General features: G+C 45.3%; 1 protein-coding gene across 2 annotated transcripts in view; it reads right to left on the bottom strand.

Annotated features, from left to right (window-relative positions):
• Positions 1–20,729, bottom strand: part of KMT2C (lysine methyltransferase 2C) — a 1,555,522-nt gene that overhangs the window by 607,033 nt on the left and 927,760 nt on the right. The gene's annotated exons all lie outside the window — the stretch shown is intronic.

Consider the following 20,729-nt stretch of genomic DNA (forward strand, 5'->3'; position numbering starts at 1 on the left):
ATCCACCTGGCAATTCCAGCTTTTGATATAGGGATGCCCTTATGTGGTGGTGAGAAAGCTACGAAAAGTTGTTTAGTTTTCCTGAAACTTTTTGTCCTTTGAATGTAGTAAAGAATAGCTCTTTTGGCGTCAACTGTATGAAGAGCCCGTTCAGCTACTGAGTCTGGTTGATGGAAAAATACTGGGAGCTCAACAGACTGGTTAAGGTGGAAAGCTGAAACTACTTTAGGTAAGAATTTAGGGGTTGTCCTAAGAACCACTTTGTTGTGATGTATTTGCAAAAATGGTTCTTGTATGGTTAATGCCTGGAGTTCACTTACTCTTCTCAGAGATGTGATGGCCACAAGGAAAGTCAGGTTCCATGTGAGGAATTGCAATTCACATATATGTAAAGGCTCAAATGGGGGACCCATGAGCCTAGTAAGGACAACGTTTAAATTCCATACTGGAGAGGGTGGAATTCTGAGAGGAATTATTTTTTTAAGGACTTCCATGATTGCATTGATGGGAGGTACCCTAAACAATGACAAGTGTTGTCTGTTTTGTAAGTAAGTTGCTATAGCAGCAAGATGTAATTGTATAGATGTTTATGCAAGATTACATCTTTGTAGATGCAAGAGATAACAGATAATGTTTTGAGGTGAAGCATCTAGTGGATTGATTATGTTGTTATTGCATAAAATATAAATCTTTTCCATTTAGCTGCATTGCATGCCCTAGTGGTAGGACGTCTAGCTTCTTTAATGACGTTCATACAGTCTGGTTGGAGATTGAGGTAACCAAACTCTAAGACTTCAGGAGCCAGGCAGCTAGGTTCAGTTGAGCTGGTTCTGGATGTCTATCTCTCCATGGTTCTGTGCAAGAAGCTTTGTAGAGAGGTGCAGTTTTCGGTGCAGAGCTACTGAGAGTTCTAGCAGTGTCATGAACCATGGTTGTCGGGCCCATGTTGGAGCAACCAGGATCATTGTGAGAGACTGTTGCTTGAGTTTGCGCACCAGTAATGGAATGAGTGGGAGAGGTGGAAAAGTGTCTGCAAATCTGCCTGACCAGTTCATCCATATTGCATTGCCTTTGGACAATGGGTGTGGATATCTGGAGGCGAAGTTTGGCCATTTTGTGCTTAAATTTGTGGCAAACAGATCTATTTCTGGGTGGCCCCACATGTGAAAAAAAGGAAGAAGAACTTGCGGATAAAGTTGCCATTCAAGAATCTGCTGTTGTTGACTGAGCAGATCCGCAATTTGATTGTGTATCCCAGGTAGATGCTCTGATAAGAGATATATCTTTTGAGGAATGGCCAATCTTCAAATGCTCTGTGCTAGGCGTGATAGCTGCAGGGAGTATGTCCCCCGTTTTTGTATATAGTACATTGCTGTCATGTTGTCCATCTGAACGAGGACAGTTTTGCCTAGGAGATGTTTCTAAAAAGACTTTAGGGCAAGAAATATGGCTAGTAACTCCAGGTGAGTGATGTGGTGGAGTTTTTGTTGAGGGGTCCACAAACTTTGAATGGTGTGCTTCATAGATGAGCTCCCCAGCCGGTGAGCGATGCATCCTCTGTTAGTACTATTTGTGGAACTGGGTCTTAGAACGGCCGCCCTATGGAAAGATTTTGTGTGTTCCACCATTGCAGAGAGCGATATGTGCGGCTGTCTACCAAGACCAGATCTGTAAGATTACCTTGAGCGTGGTTCCACTGTTGTGCTAGACATTCTTGTAACGCACGCATTTGGAGTCTTGCGTAAGGGACAATTAAGATGCAAGAGGCCATCATCCCTAATAACTGAATAAACACTCGAGCTGTAGAGAGTGTTGCGGTTGAAATGTTGTTATAAGGGCTTGCATACTGGCTTTCCTGGCTGGCTTGGGGTATGCTAGGGCTTTGGAAGTATCTGTTGTTGCGCCTAGATACTGTTGGGTGTGGGACGGCTGGTTGTGCAGCAGCTGGATTGTGTTGTGTGTTTGTTGTACGCAACTGTTGCATGACTTGGCTTTAATGAGCCAGTCATCTAGGTAAGGAAACACATGAATGTGTTGTCTTCTTAAATGGGCTGCTACCATTGCAAGACATTTGGTGAAAAGACTGGGTGCTGTTGTGACCCCAAATGGAAGGACTTTGAATTGGTAATGTTGTCCGCCCACCATGAACCGTAGGTATTTCCTGTGAGAAGGGTGAATAGGAATGTGGAAGTAGGCATCCTTGAGATCTAGAGTGGCAAGGAAATCGCCTTGTTGGAGCAGTGGAAGGACCTGCTGTAGGGTGACCATGTTGAAGTGGTCGGATTGTATGTATAGGTTTAACTGTCTGATGTCTAATATTGGCCTGAGAGCCGTCCTTTTTGGGAATGAGGAAATCAAGGGAGTAAACCCCCGTGCCTTGCTGGTGTAGGGGATCCAGATCTATTGCATGTTTTTGCAAGAGAGAGAACCTCTTGCTTGAAAAGCGTTAGATGTTCTGTGGACATTGGATGTTGTTTGGGAGGTATGGGGGGTAGAAATAAGTTCCAGGCAGTAACCATACTGGGTAATTTGTCTTACCCACTTGTCTGTGGTGATGGAATTCCAGACAGTTAGGAACTGTGATAGTCTTCCCCCGACCGGAGTGGATTGGAGTGGAGTGGTCTGGGGGGGCAGTGGAGGAATGTTACTGTTTTGTGGTGGGGGGGGAGTTGCGGGTGATAGAACCACGTCCTCTGCCCCTGTTATTGCCTCTGTAAGTCCCTCTAAAATATCCTCTAATAGGGGAAGTATGAGTGGGGCTTTTACAATTGGAAGAAGTGTCTGTACCAGTGGTCTTGGAGGCGCTCCTATAGGCGGAGCGACAAAATAACCCTCTACTAGTGGTTGCTTGTAGAGCTCCCATGGATTTGGCTGGATCTGTGTCCTTTTTCATCTTTTCTAAAGATGTGTCCACAGTGGGTCTAAACGAGTGTTCCTGATCTAAGGGTTGATTGAGGATGGTAGACTGTACCTCTTGCTTAAAGCCCGATATGCGCAGCCAAGCATGTCTATGTAATAACATGCTTGTATTAAATGCGCGGGATGCTGTATCTGCAGCATCCAGAGCACATTTTATTGAGGTGTTCGTGATTAACTTTCCCTCTAGTATGAGATTATTTGGTTTGGTCTTGTACCTAGTCAGTCAAAAATACTTTATTCAGCAACTTAATGTCATAAAAGAAAACATTACAATCAAAATGACATTTCATTTAAAAAAGAAGCCTGTCATAGTATTAATTTGGTAGTCAACTCATAGGAATCCAAACAAAGAAAAAAACGCCGTGGACGGGATACAAAGTGCAAATATGCAAGCAGTATTTAAAAATATAAAGTGTATGAAAACTTTGCTAAACATACAGTACATACTTTATATAAAGTGCAGAGTGCGATCAGGTAAGCTCGTATATTTAGATATCACATATTCACCCTCACGATTAAAAGATATAAAATACAGATGAGCAAACATATTAAAACATAAAACTACAAACTTCATCTCCCATATACTCCAAAACGAGGAGGACTGCAAACATCTTTTTTTTAACAACCATATAAGGTACAAAGGCCTAATTCTGCCTAAAAATAAAAAACATTTGATAAAATACTGGATGCAGTAGACGTGTTTCAAGAGCTAAGATGATCTATAAGATTTAGACATGTTTTGGGCATCCTAAAAAACATACTAAACACCATATAATCAGTTTAAAAAAACATTATTTTCCTACACCTAATGGCCCCAATTAGGAAACTAGCCATTCCAAAACAAACCATGGGGGACGCTAGCATCTGAAGATACTCTAGGGCTGGCCTAACTTGTGCAAAATTGCAGTTTCTAAATAATTGTAGGACAAATTTCTTACGTAGGGGGACATAATAATTACAGAAGAAGACAAAGTGAATAGTGTCCTGTTCTGAGAAATCGTCACACTGACAGGGTTTCAAGGTGCCGGGTTTCGAAAAACCCAGAGGGGTTGATAGGAGCCAATGTGCCATCTGCAGACGGAATCTTGTTAAAATAAAACGATGGAGAGGTTTACAAACACTTAATAAATAGGGTTGGACTTGGTTGTCCAAAAATAATGTGGCATACCGCCTTACAGATGGTTTTTGGAGCTCTTCCTCCTCCCTCGGGCCACGACGCTTAGACAACAAGCATTTGCAATGCAATAGGTCACGCATTAATTATGTTTGAGCTATTGTCATTGCTAAATATTGCAACACCAATTGCAACAAAAGTCTATAAATTGTGGGCCAAAAAAAGTGTATTTATTTTTGTAGCAATGGTGGCATGCTGCGCTTTAGATGAATATGTTTAAAAGTAAAGTGCGCAATACTGTGATTGCTACAATAGTTGTGGATGCGTTAACAATTGATGTGTGCACTAAGGGCTGGTGGTGTGTGTGCCTGTAGAAATTGTGCACTGATGGCTGGTGGTGTGTGTGCCTGGTGGAAGTGTGCACTGCCGGCTGGTGGTGTGTGTGTGCCTGGTGGAAGCGTGCACTGGCGGTTGGTGGTGTGTGCCTGATGAAAGAGTGCACTGACGGCTGGTGGTGTGTGTGTGTGTGTGTGTGTGCCAGGTGAAAGCGTGCACTGACGGCTGGTGGTGTGTGTGTGCCTGGTGAAAGCGTGCACTGACGGCTGGTGGTGTGTGTGTGTGTGTGTGCCTGGTGAAAGAGTGCACTGACGGCAGGTGGTGTGTGTGTGTGCCTGGTGAAAGCGTGCACTGACGGCTGGTGGTGTTTGTGTGCCTGGTGAAAACGTGCACTGACGGCTGGTGGTGTTTGTGCCCGGTGAAAGTGAGCACTGACGACTAATTGGGTCTATGGCTTATGAAAGTGTGCACTGACGGTGTGGTTGTATTTGTGTGTCTGTGTGTGTGTGGTTGTGTGGTTATGAGAGTGTGGTTGTGAGAGTGTGGGTGTGAGGGTGTGAGAGTGTGGTTGTGAGGGTGTGAGAGTGTGGGTGTGAAGGTGTGAGTGTGGTTGTGAGTGTGGTTGTGTGTGTGGTGGTGTGTGTGTGTGTGTGTGTGGTGTGGTTGTGTGTGTGGTTGTGTGTATGTGGTGGTGTGGTTGTGTGGGTGTGGTTGTGTGTGTGTGGTGGTGTGGTTGTGTGTGTGTGGTGGTGTGGTTGTGTGTGTGTGGTGGTGTGGTTGTGTGTGTGTGGTGGTGTGGTTGTGTGTGTGTGTGGTGGTGTGGTTGTGTGTGTGGGTGTGTGTGTGTGTGTGTGTGTGTGTGTGTGTGAGGAACAGGGTTCTGGTGAGAGGTCTTGCTCATGTCACTGTAAGCACTTGTGAAGGGCCTCTAGGCGCCTGCATGAACAGGATGCTGGTGAGAAGTAGTGATTTATTTGCAGTGCAGTCTCAATGCACAGTAGGCACTTATATGGTAAGCGTAGGATGTTGAGAAGTACCGAATGATTAGCACGTTTTTTTTCGAAAGGCCTCTTGGCGCTTGAGTGAAATGCGTGCTACAAGAGTCACCGATTAATTAGCCCTGAAACGGAAGGTCCTCTACGGGCAGGGACGAATTCTGTGTTGGTGATAGGGAGTGAAGTTTAATATTTTTGTTTAGTTTTATATAGCTGGAACTGGACCCGAAGCACCAAGGTCGAGAGTGAGCTCATGGAACCGTGGGACATGGATGGAGTAAATTACAGTGGTAGGGGCGTATATATTTAACGTGATATGGCACAAGGAGGTTTTAACTATAACATTGAGGTTTAAACAGCACACTGCGGGCCACTCAGAGGCACATACGCGGTGCGCCCAAACTAAAAAGAGTTTCTATACCTGCCCACTAGGAAGCAAAGTAACTTCTCTATTAAAGTTATGATTAAAAAAACATTTTCTTTACATGCTCACGGATTGCACATTTGGGTGGTGGCATGTTTTTTATTTCCTTTTTTTTACTGTTGTGACATATGAAATAAATGAATTACAAAAATCTATAAATAGTACTTTGCATAGCCCAAAACTATTGCCGTTGCTAGAGTGTTTCGAAGCGCTTCACAGTCAAATGAAACTTTGGCTCGTTGCAGCCACAAATGACTAATCCGGATAGGCAGTTTTTTACAGGAGCAGAAGGCCATTGCTAAAGCAGAAACTCAGTCAATAGTTTGGATTTGTGGCAGTTACACGTGAGAATTAAAACATCAAAGCAGCCGCTTTTGTGGCGACTGCTGTCTGTTTGAAGGTGGGAAAAAAAAGAAAAGAGCGGAAGTAAAAGCAGAGAAAGGCCAACAAAGGGAGGGGCAGGGCTCCTTAATGGAGCAGGGAGGGGATGGGGGGCTCTTAGTGCTTAGTGAGGTGTGTCAGAGGCAGCACTGTGTGTGAGGGAGGGTAGTGTGTGCTCTAGTGAAGTGAATCCAAGCACAGGGTTTGCATGTAAACAGCGCCTGTGATTAGCAACAAAAACAAGTCCTTTTAGATCTATCTCACACTCTAAAAACAGCATGCGGGAGGTATATAAGTGGTGCGTTATAAACTCTTAACATAACACCATTGCACTCCACTGACAGACAAGAGCCACAACATACATCGCCATCATGTTGGAATGGAAAAAAGATAGGAGCAAACCTGGGGTCGGGTCTGTGGTGGTGACCAGCGTGCCCGAGATACTGAGCTAAGTGGAAGAACAAAAAAACAGAAAAAAAGAACAAGCATTTGCAATGCAATAGGTCCCGCATTAGGAAAGTTTGAGCTATTGGTATTGCAAATGACACATTTTTTATTTATGTGTTGGTTTTGAAAATAGCGAAATTAATAGCTTTGTCATTTACAATGCCAATAGTTTTAACTTTCGCAAATGTGATACCTATAGCATTTGTAAAGCAATACGTGTTGTATTTACGTGACTTAGATGTACTGATATTACAAATAACAATGGCTTATTTTTTGTTAATAATTAATACTTAAATAAAAGCTATTGTAATTTATAATGGCAATAGCTTAAACTTTTGTAAATAACTTTTGTGAATATTATGTTCAGTGTATTTTATTGTGACGAAAATCCAAGAACAGAAGTGAAATATTAACATCTTTTTGTGACATTTGTATTAAAGCTTGAAACATTGAGAGAACATATTTGAACCAGTTGTTGTTGAATGGTTGCACAGATTGATGCTGTGGTGGCGCTGAGTGATGCTGTGGTGGCAACGAGTGATGCTTTGGTGGCAACGAGTGATGCTGTGGCGTTCAGTGATGCTGTGGTAGCGCAGTGATGGTGTGGTGCCCCTGAGTGATGCTGTGGTGGTGGTGGACGTGGTGGACTTGGTAGTGGTGGACATGGTGGTGGTTGACATCGTGGTGGTGGACGTGGTGGTGGTGGATGTACTGGTAGTGGATGTGGTGGTGGTGGTGGACATGGTGGTCGTGGACGTGGTGGTGGTGGATGTGGTGGTGGTGGACGTGGTGGTGGTGGACGTGGTGGACGTGGTGGTGGTGGTGGTGGACGTGGACGTCGTGGTGGCGGAGGTAGGTGTGGTGGTAATCCTGCAGGAGTCTGCCAGCGATAGACAGATATATAGATAGAGTGAGGGCGATAGATAGAGTGAGGGCGATAGATAGATAGAGTGAGGGCGATAGATAGAGTGAGGGCGATAGATAGAGTGAGGGCGACAGATAGAGTGAGGGCGACAGATAGAGTGAGGGCGACAGATAGAGTGAGGGTGACAGATAGAGTGAGGTGGCCTTGTGGTGGACGTGGTGGTGGCGGTGGACATGGTGGTGGTGGATGTGGTAGACATGGTGGTGGTGGTGGACGTGGTGGATGTGGTGGTGGTGGACATGGTGGTGGAGGTGGTGGAGGTGGTGGTGGTGGTGGTGGTGGTGGTGGGTGTGGTGGTGGATGTGGTGGTGGGTGTGGTGGTGGGTGTGGTGGTGAATGACTTTTTCCAGCATATATATTTATCAAGTATTTATTTTTAAACAACCATAACCAATTAAAAGGTGTTTTTTTTATCTTTTATAAACACATGGGCACTTTGGAGGTACAGCTTTGTAGACATATCTAAAGCACGTTTCATGACATTATTTGCCATGAAGCTTTGTAATTGTGAACTATAATGATGGCAGATAATGTTAATAAATGTTCTACCTTAGTATATATTTCATCAGTTCACCTCGGTACACAATGCACATCTTTAGACTCACATTGAAGTGATATGGAGAAAGTTAAATTTGATTACACATTGAATTGTTATTGGTGAAAACACTGTTTAAACCAGTAACACTTCCATTTGTTTTGCTTCATATACGCTGCATCCGAGCTCAGCAGAAATAATTCACATATGGAGAACTGGAATGTTTCATCAAAGGTCCTCGCTCATGTCCTGAGGAATGGGTCTTATTTATTGGGCACTGTGTTGCCAGGTTTTTTTTTTTATAATCAAATCTATTCAAATATAGTTATCTTTCGTTCAGCTCTTGTATCGGTCTCTGAGTGTTCAATCATGTATTTTATTGGTACTTACTGACGGGGCCATAAGCAATGCATCTAAATTGAATTGCGGTATATATATCACGTGGGGAGGACGACCCCCTCGCGTCCTCACACATATGGTGGTCCCGCAAAGCGCTAAATGTGGCATGTTGGTTACTGCAATCTGTTGTTCTGTACGTGTGTACCTACCTCACCATGACGGCCAGAGCTTTGCTTCTCTTGTAGCCACGGCGGCAGAGATAAGACGGCGCGAATGAGCATAAATATATCTCCTCGGATGCCCAACTTGCCAGTACAAGCAGTTTCCCCATCATAATTGGGATGACTCTTCCTTCCAGAGACGGCGATATGAATTACTCTGCATACGAAGTGCATGTAGGCACTTAGAAGGGCAGGCCATGAGTTCACGAAGGGCGCGCCTTGAGTCCTGCCCGCAGTACTTCCTTGGTCCTCGCAGCTGTGGGCTGGACTGAGTTCAAGATTCTTCCTGGCGATGGCGGAGCACGACTCTGAACCAGTTTCACACCGGTACAGCCATTGGAATCAGTGCCTAGCAAAGAAATGCAACTTTTCCCTCTGTGAACGGGCACAAGATGCATAGCATTGAGCAAATCCAAGGCAAATGGTCCGCCCTGCAACAGCTTGTGGTTAAGTGCAGACATTTCTTACAAAATCACTTCTGCTGCTCACTGGGTGTCTCTCACGCCCGGAAAAAGGGCATTTCATCCAAGGTTAGTCAGAGTTGCTGATGTCTGGCTCTACATGTGTGGCTTTGTGCTTTGACAGATGTGGGCAAGAAGGAGCGAGAGGGATGAGTGAGAAAGAGGAGAGGAACATTAAGAATAGGGGACTGATGAGTCTACAGAGTGAGAGGGGATGAGAGACCGACATGGGAACCCAAAGGGAAACAGGGGAAGAAAAATAAGAGGATGGGGAGTGACAGGCTAGGAGAAATGACAGTGTGAGAGGGGAAACAAATTAAAGGGGTAGGGAGGGGTTACAAAGTGATAAAGTAGGTGATTAACAGAGACAAGAGAGACAACTGTGAGAGAGATAAGGCGCAAAAGAAGGTTAACTACTGAGAAAGAAGAGAGCGAAGGAGAAATGCAAGAAAGGAAAGAGAAGAGGAACTAAGAGCCAGCCGTGGGAGGGGGAAGAGGAGAATGTGTGAGGCAAGCAGCAAGTACGAAAGAGAGGTGGAAGAGGAGAGTGAGAGTAGAAAGGAGAGAAGAGATAGTGAGAGCAGAAAGGAGAGAAGAGATAGTGAGAAGAAAATAAACGGAGCAAGAGAGAGAAGTTAAAGCAGAGGATGGAAATGAAACGAGAAGAGGCGGTAAGAGAGACACAGACAACATGGTGTGGAGAATAGGATAGGGAGAGAAAGAGAGGGAAATGAGAGAATTGGAAAGTCGTGGGCGGGGAGACGGCAGGCAGATAGAGAAACGACAAGTGGGAAGGTAATAGGGAAAGAGAGACAAGGAGAGGGGACGACAGCGATGAAGGAAGGGGAAGTCAGTGGGGAAGGGAGTGGGAGATGAAGATGAAGATGAAGAATATGGAGGAAACAGTTATTATGGGATAATGAGAGCAGTCTGACATGGGGAGCGAATGAAGAGAGGGTCGCAAGAAGAGAGAAAGGGAAGAGACAGTGACAGGACGGGGACACATAGCCTGCATGTGTGAGAGGGCACAAGAATAATAGACGAGAGAAGGGAACACAACAGAAAAGGGGCTTATGAGAGTGTAAAAAGCAGTGAGTTGCTGGAGGAGAAAGGGTGCACCATTGTCCGATGGCGAGGGCTGACATCACATGCCAGAGGTCGAACTAGCCTTGAACAAGACCGACCTACATCTTCATCCTCCCCAGTTCAAGAAACGAGTACCAACAGCTTACTCGATGCTTATGTACAAAGAGACTAATTGCTGAATGTATTTGATATTTATTTCAATCGGTTAGTTTTAACTCCATGAGTGTGTTACAGCTGTCATCTATAAATAAATATAAAGGCCACAAGTAACTGAGCTGGAGTAGCCCGTGCCACGGAACAGATGCTATCCCGGGACAAACAAAAGTACGGAGATGCCGGACTTATGGTCCATTGAGCGCTATGCCAGTTGCGCGCAAAAAAAAAAAAAAAAAAAAAAAGCTCTCGGCATTGCTGTGGCGGGGGTGGGGGGGAAGCGACAGCCTTTAAAGTCGAATGCGAAGGCACAGACAAATGGTGGTGTGCGAGTGGCTTCCTTTCAAGTTTGATGGGGAGGCAGGGGAGCAAATGGCGAGCGCGTGCCCGTCGCAAATGCACTGGCCTTAATCCGCATTCCAAAGCCCTTTTGGTAGGATTTTCTGGTGCCCCTTTACATCTCTCGCCAGCAATGCGCAAGCACATTGGCAGGTAAGACCTAGGAGTTGGATTTGGAGTTGGAGGGTGGAGTTGGAGGGTGGAGTTGGAAGGTGGAGGGTGGAGTTGGAAGGTGGAGTTGGAAGGTGGAGGGTGGAGTTGGAAGGTGGAGTTGGAGGGTGGAGTTTATTTCTTCGGTGAGAAGTGTGTATGTCCCTTTAAAAGCGTCACAAATCTATTTCCCTCACCTCCTAGAGTTTCCATTCTCCCTACCACCAGTGACAGATTGGCTCACCCTCAGTAGGACGGACTCCCATAGCTACAATATTCCTTAAAAACAGGTCATTAGACTTCTCTAAGAGAAGTCTAATGATGGAGTTATATGTGAATACAATGACTTGTTTTTAAGGAATATTGTAGCTATGGGAGTCCGTCCTACTGAGGGTGAGCCAATTTGTCACTGGTGGTAGGGAGAATGGAAACTCTAGGAGGTGAGGGAAAGAGATGGAGGGCACACAGGATACAAGATAGAGTAGAAATAATAGATCTCCTCTTTGTACTGAGCTCCCAATTCCTTACCTCCACAGAGCGGGGCCTCCTAATTCCTGAGCCTGGTCCTGGAGAGGTGAGGTCTGGTCCCCGGTCAATCTAGGTGAGTGACAGAATTTTTGAATGTTGTTCCTCTTATGAATATATATTTAGTAGGATATTATTTTAACCTTAACACAGTATCCATTATGTGGTGCTTGTTATTTCAGGTGTGAAACACTTCAATTGAATTGGAGGGTTAGTAACAAGTTCCGGTTAACTATATCCTTTTGAGTAATTCTTGAGTTATTCACCAGTTTTGGATTAATTTTACACTTTGGTTGTGAATATCACATGCAGTAGCATAAAAGTTTAGAACAGAGGCCCTGAAGAAAGCCTAGGGTCCTTTCCCCGACGGCTGAAACATGTTGGCCCATATGCAGCTACTTGATTAATCTGCTTTTTTTGCACTGTTCTTGGTTTTAATTAGGAAGAGGTCAATTTCCAATAAAACTATTTCTTTTGCCCTCTATCCTATTTTAAGTCACCACTTTTTCACTCACTTCTGTTTTTGCACTGCATATGGTCCCATCTACATCAAGTTTGCATGGTCCCGGAGTGATTGTGGGTCGTAACCCAACCCCATCTGAGGGTATGGTACTTGTCTCAATGATCTAGAGACACACTATCCCTGATGGATGACCAAGTGATAAAATTGATCATAACAAGACTTTGATGGGAATCCAATGTATGTTTATGAGTTTCACCTACAATCACTGGTGGTCCTGTGCTTTGTGTTAATGTTCTACTTTATAGTCAGACTAATTTGCCTTTTTGGCTTTGATACACTCTGCGAGGTAGCATTAGCCGTGTGTAGAGGTCCCTTTTACCACGTGTATAGTGGTACAATAGCATTTACTACTAGGCGCCCAGACGTGTCATGTATGTCAACCGGTGTCATAAGATGCTAAATTGTTGGTCACTGTAGTAAAATAGGCAGTTGATTAACCCTCCCACTAAGCATTGAACAGGTTGCATTGTAATTGTGTTTCTCGAAGTTTAATGAAAACCTTTAACTGGTGGCTGTAGCGTAGCTGCTGCTTCAAGAGCTTGGGTTAGGAAAACAGAGGGAAGGGCATCTGGTCATGAAGGGGTTATTCATAGGCCGCGTGAGGGCCACAACCCTGCCGCCTCGTCAAGTCATGAGTAAGGAATCTGGCGGCTGTGTTTCCAAAGGGTGTTGGCCTGTATGGAGAGAGTTGCGAGAGAGCTCGGGATATGTGGAAAAAGAACACATTAGGGCAAAAATAAAAATATGATATATAAATGAGGGTGTTAAATGTGTAGCACTCTAGCTCAAAGCCGATTATACCGCATCTTTCTTCTTGGTAAATACTGGAAACTAAACTGTGTGACTCTTCTGTACCCTTTTTTTTTTGTTGTTTGCAAAGATCATACATTTAACATACTCGGCAGGAAAGTAATCTGGGTTACTGAAATCAAAACGGTGTGAAATTTACCTTAAAATACTTTTAGACATGTTACAGTCAATGAACGCATTTTGCGTTTCCAGAACCGAATTAAAGTGAAAGTGTCAGGGTGATGTACATGGTGCTCATGTAAAGCACTCCAATGCCTTCGGGTACACGAGTGAGGGCGCAGGACATGGCTGAAGCAGGGGGCTGGGTGAAACCACAGAGCAGGGAGATGGACGTGGTGGGTTAAAAGCAGCTGGGGTGTTGTCTGTAAACAACAAGCTCTCGGCATTGCGCGGCGGGGAGCGGATTCCTTTGAAGTGTTTGAAGTCTGATGCCAGCTGCAAACCAGCATGATTGGGGAGAGAGGTTCACAGGCTGCCAAATGGTGTGCGATGTGCACGCACCCGCAAACATGCACTGTAGGCAATCCGCCTGGAAAAGCCTTTGGGAGCATTTTTGAAAGCCGCTACTTAATATCTCGCCAAGCATCACTAAAGCACTGGCTCAATGAGACCTAAAAACTGGAGTCTTATATTTTTAATAGCAGATTTGTCCATGGGTTTGGGGCTTAAAAATAAGTCAGGACGACCTAGCCAGGCTGTCAAATCTTTTAAATATCTAAACCAGGGGATATGTTTGGCTCTATCTAGTACCAAACAATCAGTGATTATTACTTGATTAAAATTTGTAGTGGGACTTGCCCAGATTCTCATCCATCTCATCAAAGGAGCCACTACAATCTGATCTGTAATATATCCCATCCCTAGCTTCTCGTGTATTATGGAGGTGGCCGTGGAAAAGGCAACAGCCAAAACCTTACATAAAAATGTATTTCCCTCCTGTTGAACGCCCCTCCCCTCTCGGTGTATCCCCAGATGTCGCTGCCAAAGATGGCCATTGTGACGCATTTTTCTTTGTATATCTTCATCAGGGCCGCAATCGGTTTTACCCCCACTTGTTTTGCAAAATTTAATGTGGTCCCTGCTGCTCTTGCAAGGGTATTCTTTTTTTGTATTATTTGTGGAGGCCATGACACATTTTCATCAAAGAGTACTCATCTGGAAGATGTTCCATGAGTTTTTCAAGTTTATCATAGAGAGCCCGGTCGTACCTTGCAAGTAAAGCTTGCGAGTTAGCAGTGCGCCAGACGTTTGCTGCCTGGGACGCAACCCTTTTACCTGATGCGTCTAGGAGCTATGGTTCTTTATCTGGTGGAGGGGCATCACCTGTGGTTTGGGAATTTGCCAGTTTGCAGGCATTTGCACTACCAATGAGTCCAGAGGGAGTTGACCTTTGATATAAGCTGGATTCCTTGGAGCTGGCTTGCATTTTTTCTCAATCCTAGGATTAAGCACCCTAGCCCTGACAGGATCTTTAAAAACCTTAGGGGCATGTTTAATCATCACCTTTAGCACAGGGAGAGTATTTGTATATTTTTGTGGCTGGGAGAATGTCTCTAGTAAAAAATCCTCCTCTAGAGGTTCTGAATGGAGTTTAACCCCATGGAATTGTGCAGCTCTATTTATCAGTTTCGCAAATCCTACATTATCATCTGAGAGGGGGGGGGGTCTAGAGGGATATACATCTGGCTCAGGCACATCTGGGACATTGCAGTCCCAAGAGTCATGAGGTGGGGTACTGTGTGTCATCATCAGTATCTGAGTGATGTGGGTCTATTCCCTCATCCTTACCCCTATATCCTCATCATCCTCTTGTGGTGTAGGTGAAAAAGGAGGCACTGGAGAGTGTGCTAGGGAGGGTATAATGTTTACTAGTTTTGGAGGTGGAGAGAGCGGCCTCATAGGAGAGGTTGAGGTGTTTTATTTCTTGGAGGCTATCTCAGGAGTGCCTGAGGTGTCCAATTTTCTCTTTTTAGGTGGTACGGAGGTGACGTGGCCAGTAATGGGGTCAATATGGAGTGTTTTTTGCTTAGGATCCGGAGAATCCGGATGGAAAAGTTCTTTGGATCCGCTGTCTTTTATGGGCGCCAAGGACTTCAGCCCTGAGTGGTGTTTTGGCCTGTTCTTCCTTAGCTTTAGGAGGGGTTTTGTCTCCTTTTGCTTAGGTGGAGTTTTCGACTCCGAGAATTTTTTTTGTTTTTTTTGTTTTCGAGAACTTGGGTTGAATTTGCTTTGGTGCCGAAGAGTCTGTTACTTTTCGTTTCAGTGCCGAAGATTCTTGGTTCGACGCGACCTTGGTTTTATGTTTCGGTGCCGAAGGTGTTTTTTCGGCACTGTGGTGTGGATGTCCTGATCCCAGGCTGCCTGAAGGCTTTGTGGGCTCGGGAGCCGGGCTCCGGAGGCGGGGCTTCTGAAGACTTATCTCGGTGTTGACCCAGACCCGAAGGTGAAGGTGTTACCGGAACCTTTTGTGTTTTTGGGGCTGAGGGTGTCAACGTCAGTACTCACACTGTTGACCTGGGGTAATCGTCTGGTCTTCTGAGTCCGAATAGTCAGCTTCGGAGACGCTGGCCTGTTCATCTCCAGTCTCTGGTTCCGGATCTTCGGCGCCTGCCTCGAAGATGTCTTCCGGAGCCAAAACTGTTGATCTGGACATTTCGTGACGTTGAGCCCGGCGATCACGTATTGTTTTCTTAGAACTGAAAGAGTCACAGGCCTGGCAGTGTCGACTCTGGTGTTCTGGCGAGAGACAAAGGTTGCACACCTCGTGGAGATCTGTGTGTGGGAATTTCTTGCATTTTTTAAATGGAGTCCCTTCCATATGCTGGTTGATGGCGCCGATAGTCCAAATGGCCAACGTCAACGACTGGACTCAAAAAGTTCTGTGGAACTAGATGCGCGTCGAGAGAGATCGATCGGTGAGCACGTCGAAGAGGAATCAAAACGACGTCTACCTGGAGCGCAGCAAATTACATCCGAACCTGATGGCGGAAAAAACAATCTAAGGATGGAGTTGATGCCCATGCACACTACTAACTAGAGGAGGAGTCCCCTATCTCGTGACTACAAAGACTTCTACAATAACAAAGTGCAAACATCCTAGCCCAACACCAGATGGCGATCTATGCAAAAGTATGCGATCTACAGCTCATATGCCCTTGAACAGACAGTTACCAAAGGTAAGTAACTTGTTTGCCTGATGGATACTTCTAATTGCAGTTTCATCACCTCGTGAATAGATAAAATAGCAGTATCTCCCACAGTGGTGAGTCTGTGGACTGGTTCAACCCAAAAAGTCCTGCAGGACCAAGCGGGCGATATCCCCTTTTGACAAACCTGGCTTTCGAAGCAGTAGTATTTTGAGAACCTGCTTAAGGACGCCTATGTAACAGATTTGGATCGGGCAGAATGAGCTTGAAAGCCTTTTGTAGATGACTCCTTACGCAATGCTTAGCAGATATAAATGCAGAGAATAATGCTTTGGGAGATGCCACGTTTTGTCCCCGCCTTGTCCTTTTTTCCCCTTGGAGAACATCACAAAGAGCTGATTATCCACCCAATGCTCTATAGTGAGATTATTTAAAAGCTTGGTGCCCCCCTACGTTCCGGTCAATGGAGCGGTTCCTCCTTCTCTGAAATTGAGGGACCACTTTTGGTAGAAAGGAAGCCTGGGTCTACAACACAAAATTATCCCGGGAAGAATGCAGTGTACGGGGGGGTTAACAGAAAGAGCCTACAGCTCACTCATACGTCAAGCCAACATTATGGTGATTAGAAAGATCGTTTTAATATCAGAAGTCTCATGGAGCAACAATGCAGCATTTCAAAAGGTGGGAACATAAAAAAAAAGTGAGCACTAAATTTAAGTCCCGCTATGGCATCACAAAGGATTTAGGTGAAAATCAATATTGAAATCCTTTAAAAAACATATCCTCACAGCAGGTGCCTTGTATAAAGAAGGCAGATCCTGCAACAGAAATAAAGCCGAAAAATCCAACAGACTTTAACAGTGCCCAAAGCAAGCCCTTGCAGGGCCAGGGGTAAAACAAACGGCAAAACTTCAGACAACTTACCTTGTAGGGGGTCAATTTGGTAGGTGCCCCACAAAGCCACAAGTTTGTCTCAACGAGCATAAAGCAAATTCAAAGAAAACTCTGCAAGTGTGCCGAGACGAGTGCTATCCCTTTGTGAACACCCGAGGGGCACATATGAGGTAAAAGGGAGCACTGCTTTCTGAAATTGCTCCAGGTCCACTGTGAACCACATGACACTACTGTGGGCCTACAGGGCAGTGATATGGAAATAAGCATTCTACAGATCCAAGCCCACCATCCTGTCTCCAGGGTCAAAGCCTGACAGGATGTGGGCTAGCATGATCATCTTGAATTTTTCATTCTGCAGCAAGGCACTGAAAGGGTGTTGATCTAAAGTAGGACAAAGGCCTCCATAACACCCACCTCCTACTTTCGTTACTATAGCCATCTTCTATAGCTCCTTTGGCCAAAAGGGCTAGCACTTCCGGCTGCAAGACAGACAGGTATGCTCGGTTGATGGCGGAAGGTGAGGTGAGGTGGAAAGAAATGGGGTAGCATAGTAAGGGTGTACAATTTGGAGGACCCATTTGTCCAAGGTATTGGCTTGCCACTCCCAGAGGAAATATCAGATCCTGCCTCCGAAAGGGTGGCTGTTTGACAGGAAGGACACTCAAGCGGTTTTGCAACTGCGGCTGATGGAGGGGCGGAGGATTGGGCTGCATGGCGATCTTAATGCACTGATTCAGAAAAAGGGGGTGGTGATGAACAGAGTGTCTGAATTAAGCAGACCACTCTTACCCAGTCCAAAGATCAGGGCTTGATCCATCACTGTTTTTTAGCTCACTGCACCATCCCAGCTCAGAACTTGGCTATATGCAAATTAGTCTGACCCTGGCCCAGTGCATCATGGGAACAGGGCAGACCAAACTACCAAGCCAATTCTTATACTGGGAAGGAAACAAGCTACCGGGGATCGGTTTCTGGCATTTCAGCCGTCTTCGGCCCGGCTTGCTTGAATCCTGATGGTGCAATGAGCTAGGGACTCACATCTGAGTATACCCTTCCACGCTTATGGTGGACAAAAATGATTCAGATCTTTGGACTGGGTAAGAGTGGTCTGCTTAATTCAGACACTCTGTTCATCACCACCCCCTTTTCTGAATCGTTTTTGGCCACTATAGGTGTGGCAGGGTATACTCAGACATGAGTCCCTTGCTCACTGCACCATCAGGATTCAAGCAAGCTGGGCCGACGACGGCTGAAATGCCAGAAACCGGTCCCCGGAAGCTTGTCTCCTTTCTGGTGAAGAATTGGCTTGGTAGTTTAGTCTGCCCTGTTCCCATGATGCACTGGGCCAGGGACAGACTGATTTGCATATAGCTAGGTTCTGAGCTGGGATGGTGCAGTGAGCTAAATAATGGTGATGGATCAAGCCCTGATCTTTGGACTGGGTAAGAATGGTCTGCTTAATTCAGACACTCTGTTTATCACCACCCGTTTTCTGAATCGTTTTGGGCCACTATAGGTATGGCAGGGTATACTCAGACATGAGTCCCTTGCTCACTGCACCATCAGGATTCAAGCAAGCCGGGCCGACGACGGCTGAAATGCCAGAAACCGGTCCCCGGAAGCTTGTCTCCTTTCTGGTGAAGAATTGGCTTGGTAGTTTAGTCTGCCCTGTTCCCATGATGCACTGGGCCAGGGACAGACTGATTTGCATATAGCCAGGTTCTGAGCTGGGATGGTGCAGTGAGCTAAATAACGGTGATGGATCAAGCCCTGATCTTTGGACTGGGTAAGAGTGGTCTGCTTAATTCAGACACTCTGTTCATCACCACCCCCTTTTCTGAATCGATCTTAATGCCCTGGGCATGGTCTTTGTGAGCTGCAACCTCAACCATGAGAAATGCTGGAAGGTCTGCTGGGCTGGCAGAGGGGCCTGACATTGGTGGAACTGAAAGCCCTTCCAGCCTTGGAGGAGGTGAAATTGCTCTCTCTCCTAAAAGCATTCTAGGACTGAATCTGCCTTTTTGACAGAAAGGCGAGAGTCACTGAGTGGCATCACTCAAACTAAGCAGACTGTTGTTTCCAAACCACAGCGAATTACAGATTTACCTGTGTTGCATTCATCCAGGATAGCTTGCGTCAGGGATATCCTTAGATTGACTGGAACTGCCAGTAAAACTTGGGCCACTGTCTCCCATAGGGCCTGAGAGAAGCCGCCTGGAAGACAGCTGGTGTTTTGCAGGCCACAGAGTAAGGCTTGTGAAAAGAAGATATGCTCGCCAAAGGTCCCTATCCTTTTATACTCACAATCATCTGGGGGGTGGATAAGGTGTTACAATTAACATTATGGGTGGATGCCCGCACTACCAAACTCTCTGCTGTTAGATGTTGAGTAAGGTGGTCAGGGACGCCTTGTGCTGGTTGATGGCACAGTGTTACTTTGCCTATTGGCTAGCAGTCCTAAATATGGTTTCATCCAGGTACCCAAAGGGATATCTGTGAGGGCTTCGTTAAATAGAAATCGCGGTTCTGGTGGTGCTTGACTAGGCTGAAGTACCCCCGTCTTCACCTCCACAGTGGGGAGTTGCACATCTAGTACTTATGCCGCTCTCAGCATAACAAAACAGTAAGATGTTAACAAGGAGATCATGCACTGCACTATTTAAAGAATAATTCAAAAGTCCAATGAATATTGCATATTGCAAAATACAAATAAACAAATATAGTAAAAAAGAATTAGTAGAAAAAAATAATTTGTCAGGGTTGTAGAATTTTTTGCACCTGACACCAGAGTGACCAATAGTCCTAAATTAAGGAGTAGTTTCTGTCCTGTAACTCCAGTTCTGTAGTAGGGGTATCTCTGTTATAGTCAGAATCTAGTGAATAGTCCCGCCCATGTGCGTGGACCCCGGAGCACTCAAAAATAATCTCTTAAGTCGTCAAAAAATGCAGACCTGCACAGACACTTAAGAGAGAATTTAAAGACAGATAATGCAGCCTATATCCACAAGTTACACTGTCCAGTACTTCAACTAGAAATTCCACCAAAAACCCACAAACAGCACAGCCTGTCCAGTGTTCTCCATAGAGCAAAACTTTCCCCTACCAGCAAAAGCCTCTGGAATGATAGAGAGAAAGGAGTGGACAGACAAGCCACATAGGCTTCCATTCTGTGGCTCAGAACAGGATACTGTGCCTTTAAGAGAACTTTCCAGAACTCTCTCAGTATCCCAGAATGCACAGCAAGTCCCTTTTACTGTTAGTTCTTTTTGAAGGCGTAACACGCCAGACCTGTAGCATTCCATACATGAATATCCTTCTCCATCGGGGAGGAGGGCGGGCGCTTATGACTATAACAGAGAAACCCCTACTACAGAACTGGAGTTACAGGACAGAAACTACTCCTTCTGTAGTAGGGGATCTCTGTGTATAGTCCTAATCTAGTGAATAGAATGGCAAGCCCATCCCCACACCAAAGCGGTGGTGGAGAGAAGAGAAATAACACCACTACTGTGCGAACAGATTTCGCAGCGAAGCCTGCCCAACCTGAGGGTCTGTCCTGGCATCAGTGTCCAGACAGTAATGCTTAGCAAAGGTATGGACCGACTTCCAAGTGGCCGCCTTGCAGATTTGTGCAATTGGAACATTACGCAGCAAAGCAGTCGTGGCAGCTTTGCCCCTGGTGGAATGAGCCTTAGGTTTACCCCCTAAGGTCTTATTAGCCTTTTGGTAACAATTGTATACAGGACACAATCCACCTAGAGATGGACTGTTTTGAGGTAGCAAGACCGGTCCTGACTGATCCATAAATGATAAACAATTGCTCTGACCAACGAATATCTTTGGTTTTATCCAGATAAAATTTCAACACCCTCCTAACATCCAGGGAATGCAGAGACCTTTCCGCTGGAAATGAAGGATTCTGAAAAAACGTAGGTAAAGTTATGGTCTGGTTAACATGGAAATCAGAGATAACCTTTGGAAGAAATTTAGAGTGAGTACGCATAAC

The sequence above is a fragment of the Lissotriton vulgaris genome, chromosome 10 (genome assembly GCF_964263255.1).
Source record: "Lissotriton vulgaris chromosome 10, aLisVul1.2, whole genome shotgun sequence".
NCBI lineage: Eukaryota > Metazoa > Chordata > Amphibia > Caudata > Salamandridae > Lissotriton > Lissotriton vulgaris.